The following is a 7,066-nucleotide window of genomic DNA, read 5'->3' on the forward strand; positions in this document are numbered from 1 at the left end:
ACTGAAATATCTCAACAAATATCAGATTTTAATTGCCATGAAATGTTCTACAGACGTTCATGGTTCCCAGATGATGAATCCTAATGACTTTGGTGATCCTCTGAAATTTCATCTACGGCCACGAGCAGGTGAAATTTTTCACAAATTCTGTAAAATAGCCCAAAATCTACTGGATGGATTGGCACAAAATGTAGTATGGATGTTCATAGTTCCCAGGTGATGTATCCTATTGACTAGATCCTCTCCAGTGCCACCAGCCAGCGGACATTTGTGGTCAAGAGTAACATTTCTAACAACCGTTGCAGTGAATTTATGTTCATACCGTTATAAATTTGGTCATCCTCTGACTTTTCTAAGCCATCATCATGTCAAAATTCAAATGTGTCCAATACTTTGGTTGAAGACCAGATATCTGCAAAATGAATGAGATTCCAATCAGCCTCGACTATACTTTCAGTTTAGTGCTAATTAGCAAGTGTTAGCATGCTAACATGCTAAACTGGAACGGTAAAAACGGAAATCAATACTTGCCAAACATAACGACTGCTATTAGCAATTAGCTCAACGCCACCGTACTTTTAGTCTTACGCTATAATTAAATTAGATGAAAGGTAATAGTAATATGTTTAACCCACGGCTGCAGCCTTAGCCAAAGTAGCATTTTCAATTAAAGAAATGAAACAGATACCCAGAAACACTATTATCAAAAGTACTGGAGACACAAATCCGAAGATATGAAATTGTACTTTCGCCATACGAAGGCTATTATGTCACTTGTACAAACAAAGTATTGTAGTATAATTCGACTGAACTTTTCTTTCTAAGACTTATGTGCTGCTCTGTTGCTGGGAACATCACAGTTTTTCCTTTGTGTTTTCTTCAAGGATGTGACCTGTGCTTGATGTTTCAGGTCAGCTGTTCTCAATCCAGACTCAGTTTGACGCCATTAGCTCTGAATTGGCTTTATGAAACAGCTTAATCCAGGTTTAGTTTGTTGATCTCATTCAAGACGGGCTTTTCACAATGAGTTCTGCTTCTCGAAGCCTTCTCTACGAAACACCTCGCTGAAGGATGCTACAGTTTCTTTACAAAACAAACAAACAAATAAACGGCGTCATGGCGTGTGATTGTGGTTAATTTAAGGCCAAAAAGATTCATGCTGTGTGAGAGGGGACGGTGCAGAAGACAGGATGGTGAATATGCTTTTGTTCACTCAGGAGCAGATTTATGTGTGAAGCGACACGCCTACAAAGTGTGGACCGGTTATCATCTGCTTCTTCAACATTGCAAGGTACAAAATGAGTCTGTAGTTTAAATGAACACATGTTCCAATAATCCCTCATTTCACGCTCTTTCTCTCTCTCTATCGCACACACACTCAAACACATTCCATATGAAATAAATAGCAATATATATACAAAACTTATACAGTATGTAGGTACACAAAAACACATCTACACACAATACATAACTTACATCATGTAAACAACCAACAAAATGCTTAGCCCTGTCATGTAACAATGACGTAAAAAACAAAAGAAACAAACCATGAAATGTAACTTGTACAAGGATTCCAGCATTAATCGAGCTATGTCAGATTTAGACACAATCCAGATACGAGGCATTTCCCAATGGCGTCGTGAAGGTGGCCGGTGTGTTCCTAGACGTCACATTGCTGTGGTTAAATCTCCACTAACAGTCTTGAACCCTTAGGACAAAATCAAAAGGCAGCAATTAAAGGATATCTCCCGTATGAGCCCACAGTTGAGAAAAACATGATCCGACCTTACTTGTTCCGGGGGCACATCCTTCTAATCATCTTCCTCCCACCACTACCCCGACTCTAAAGTACCGACAAAATAAATAGCTGAGTTCTTTGTCAGACAAAGTGTAATAGAAGACAAAGACAGTATGTAGCAAAGTCCAGCTGCCTTGATGAAAGACAACATGGGATCTCCTTTGACAGCCTCCTCAAATGGTCGAACACACAGCTTTTGGGGTAAGCAGTGTGGGTAAGAGTTTTAAGTTTAAAGTTACGGAGGTAAGACTGGAAATAAAGTACCCTAAGAATCATTCATGCTGGAATGCCACAAGAAACTGAAGGCAGATATGTTTCACCCATATAAGGGTCAGACGAAGATCTGGTTCAGTGTCCACTAATTATGCGACAAATTCTCACTTCCAACTTTGTCAAACACAGATGCTTGGTCAGTGGCCCTATGCTTCAAACTATGAGGCTCTAGGTACCCCTCGAGCATCAGTTTTAGACGGTTCAGGGATGGCTTGTCAGTTTCCGCATGTTACATACCTTGCAATCTCTTAACCCATCGGCTATCGGGTCTGAGAACATAAGCCTCTGGGGACAAGGGGTTGCATTTCTGGGGTTCCGGCAAAAATTACTATTCTGTGTGCTGCTTGCTGTTTACAGTCCGAATAGCAAATTGAGATACAAGACTGGAGTTAAGAGTTAAGAGATGACGTGTACGACCTGGTTGTTTTACAAGTAGCAAGTTTAAAAGCTAAACCATCATCAGACGATAGCCAGTGGGTTCCGAGATTGCATTTCAGACAATGTGCTCTACCTCTTTTGCTTCCAACACGGACTGTTTACCTGGATTCACCCACAGCCTGATATTTGCAATTGGTCATTACTATATGGACTACAAACAGAAACCAGAAGGCGTCCGATACCAAAATCTTGTCCCGTTGTCTACAGATTCTGCATACGAATGTGTTTATAGAGATTACATGATTACAGTTGCTCTGTGTGTCCCATAATGAAGTGGATGGGTTTACATTGGAGTTAGATGAAAGCCCTGCACGTCCCATACAGATGCTAAAGTTTGCATCGGCGCATCGATATCAGATGCCGAGTTGCACTGACCAAGAGCTGGGATTTGAATTACGATACACAACAGTGTTGATCAATACTACTTTGACCTTCGAAGTTTGATTTGGTTTCGAAGTTTCTGGTTTGGGTCTTACTTTCATAATTTCAGGAACTTTTAAAATTGTATAATTATAATTTTTCTTGTACTCACTAAAATCATTAATGAGATGTCGGAACATGGCAACAGAGCAAAATAAATAAATAATCCTTGCGTTTAGATGGTCAGACAGGTTGTTAACAAGCCAACAGTTTAGCCAGATTATTTTACCACATGGAGGTAAAACTTAAACAAGGCCACCTGAATTGTTGCTAATACTTCCTGATTCAACAGGAAAAACGTGTCTAGAACTATTGCAGAGTTCGGCTTGGGCCTAAAACTGAGACCAAAACCCAGCTCTATCTTTCACACCTGACCTATAAACCCCAAGGCTCTCCCCACTAGGCAATGTATCTTACAACACATGACACACATGAAAGCAGACAACTGTAACCATCAGAGAGAGAGAGAGAGAGAAATATTATAATACAGTTCATTTGAAAATAACCCAACACGACCAGACCCAAGACCATAGACAGTATATAAGAAGTGGAAGGAGTCAATGTGACGTCACCTATTGGTTTGTGCACTACATCCTCTTGGTTTTTGGCTGCCACCATCTTGTTTTTTTGCAAGCAGAAGTGACACAAGAGGGTGGAAGCTAAGTACAACCTAACGCTGAATTTCTGTTCAAAATAGGCGACCAAAATGTTACCGTTAACTTTCATGTTCTGAAAACACACCGAGAAAGGGTTAAAATTCTGAGATGAAAACACGGACAACTCCCAAACTGCAACGGTTTGATAGCAACCTGTCAATCACAAGATAGCCTCGCCCTAAAGCATACCCATTTCTATGGTCTATTTTACTATAATTGTGACCATAATTTACTAAATGAACATCACACTCTATTGCAGAATACTTGAAATTGGCGATTGAGACAATAAACTCATGGTTACAATGTTTACAGAGGACATAAATCAAGTGATAAATAGGGTAATTTTCTCATAGACCTCGATACAATCTGACTTATTTTTGCAACCAGAGGAGTCGCGTCCTGATGGCCATTAGCAAGAATGCAAGTTTAAGGCACTTCTGCATTGGCTTCCCTTTTTTCGGAACCAGAGATTGCCTCCTGCCCAAGTACCAAGGTTTACGCAGGAAAATGGCCCCAAACCAAATCAATACTAGATACACGGTTCAGATCAGGTTGCAGAACTCTAAGCTGCAGCACTGATGATTTGTCAAAGTATGGTTGAACAAGTAGGGTTGGGTTGACCTAACGGTTTGTCGAAGGCCTGTCTGACTGTACAATAGAAGCCTACTTTTAAGAGATGTTGTCGTGTTCCCAGATCTCATTGTTTAACTCAGTGAGAACAATGGTATGATTAGTAGAATGTAGGGCCAAAAAGTCTGAAAATGAGATCCAAGTGGTAATAATAATTTAGAATTATACCATCTGTCCCCCAGACTAGATTGAATGAGTGGAAGCAACAAAAAGGTTAGAAATAGGCCATGTATACGAAGTTAAAGAAACATTTACGGAACCACCTGACTGCTTTTACACCGTTATAATATCAGAATTTCTCTTCCATGGTTTTCATTTTCACAGGGCTTTTGGGTGGTCCAAGTGCTTCTTGGTGAGCCAAAGTTCTTCTGTGGTCGGTCCAAGTGCCCTTCAGGTTGGCCCAAATATTCTTGTCATATGCTCAATTTTCATTCTGGTGTGACCTTAGGGCAGAAATGAACCCTAAACCCAATGGAGGAATAGATGCCCTTTAATGATTACCACCCCTGCCCTTCTGAGAAAGTCTGTGAATGCCAATGTTTGAACAAGTTTTCTCTCCTGTGTTTCAGTAGGGAGATTCCAATTCAGTGTTCAGAGTTTTGTCGCTCTAGTAAGGGTCATATTTAAAGACACTGATATTCAGTTATTGGCAGGTTCAATGCAAATTAATCATCAGTGTGGGCTATCTGTTGACCTATACACTGTAAGTCCCTCTTCTCCTTCTAACCCTAACCTAAGAAAATAACAGGGTTGTGCAAATATAGCTCAATATATGCATGTGGCTACTAGGTGGTGTAATAGGATACTTCCCAGAAAGTCTGAAGCTCTAATGGTGTGTTCACACCAAGTGCGAAGCGAAATACATACAAAGTCGATGCAAAAAAATGCTAACGGATGCAAATTCGTGCCGGGCGACGCAAATGATGCGAATGATGCAGGACGCTGAGTCACGAAAGCCTATCAGCCTCCTCCGTCTTCACTGACATCTTGACATTGTTGAATCAGAATTGGAGGAATAAAATATTATATCTGTGGCCACCAGAGCTCTACGATAGTACCTCATATTTGTCCAGGAACTCTAAGTGTAAAAATGTATGTGTATAAACCATAAGAGTGTCGATAATGTAATAATGTCACTGCCGTATAAATGCCTAGATAATGTTATTTTGAGTGTTGATGGAATAGCTACTATGTTAGCATAGCCAAGCATTGATAGATACAAAGTCCATTCAGAAAACAAGCATTTTAAAAGTTGTGCTTGTCTTCTTGCTGAATTCAAAACTTTTTTCAAAATCTACATCATTATATAGTCATTTCGGCATCCCTTTGTCTGCTTATTGCACAGCAAAATCAGTTCATTTTGGGTTCGTAATGCTGTATTAAACCAGTTGATGTGTGGCTTGCTAGATACAGTGAATGCGGTTTGATGAAATTCACCGATGTAATGTATCTGGGAAAACATGTACAAAGAAGCAAGAGTGGTTATTTCTGCCATGTTTGATGAAATGTTGGTATCTTCATAGAGGTAAGCCCCCTCATCCTCTCCGGCACGTCTAGCGCGAGTGACGAGAAAAAAACACAAATGATCACCGCGGCAGACTTCGTGCAAGTAACGGAAGGCTAAAACTCGCTTCGCATTTGGTGCGTACGCAGCTTGAGTGCTAATATCCAGTTTAGTACAGGAGCCAATCCGTAAAAATGAATCCGATCACAGTTTCAACCCGAGGTTCAGAACCTCGGCACAGCACAGCTCCAGTGACTGCAAAGTCACATCAGTTATCAGCAAAATCAAAGGCATTGATCCAGACGCAGACATACAGTGAAATGATCAAGTGTTCTTTGGACAAGTGTGTCAGCTGGCAAGGGTACACTGGGAATCCTCAATGTCAGCATATGTCCAATGATAGCACAGTCCACGGGGTGCTATTAAGGCACCATGCAGTCCCGGTCCACGCAGCATTCAATGTAACACACTGGGCCTTATTGACATTTATCCCATGGCAGCCATTTGGAAATTGTCACTCTTGGGGTGAGAAACTCAAACTTGAACATCATTCAAAGATTCCTCACTAAAAATCTACCAAGTCTACCCAGGTAGCTTTGTAACAAGATCAAGGCTTTGCCCACTGCCTCCACGAGTGGCCATCTGGAATATATACAGTATTATATATATATATATATATATATATATATATATATATATATATATATATATATATATATATAGTACCTTGGTGGTTTAAAGGTGCAATCTGTAAGATCTGGCCCACCCGCTCCAAAGATGCAGTCTAAGTTTAAAGTCCTCTGTTATTGAAAAATAAATAGCAACTTTGTGTTTCCTGTGCCACTAACTAGGAGCTGTACGGTCTGTGTGCCCTTTGGTAGTTTGTTTGATTAAATCCAGAGTGGCAAAAATTCTGCAGATTTGCAGAGTTGTAGCAACTGTAATTGGGTGGACTGATTCCAGTGGACTGGCCAAACCGTACTCCCCGCCGGATCAGCAAACATTCTGTTGCCCCCGTTACACAAGTTAGACCCAGCGCTCATCTGGCCTGATGTGACTCCCGGCGCTGGGGTTTGTGCTGGTTGAATGCGAGGTAACTGTAGCTGGTTAGCACGCTCATTTCAGCAGACATCTCTGCAACACGATACGTAGACGTCTTTGCACACAACGTCACCTCTTCGCGTTCTGTTGATTCATTTTTTTTGTGTTATCTTTTCTTTTTTTCCCTACACATTGCACATTTAAACAGTAGGCAATACATGCCAATCTGCAGGAGTTTCTCACCCTGAGTGTGGAAAAACGTCAAATACCCCCCCCCACCCCCCTGCCTCCTGTGGAATTGTAGGA

Source organism: Pholis gunnellus, assembly GCF_910591455.1.
Source record: "Pholis gunnellus genome assembly, chromosome: 1".
Lineage (NCBI taxonomy): Eukaryota > Metazoa > Chordata > Actinopteri > Perciformes > Pholidae > Pholis > Pholis gunnellus.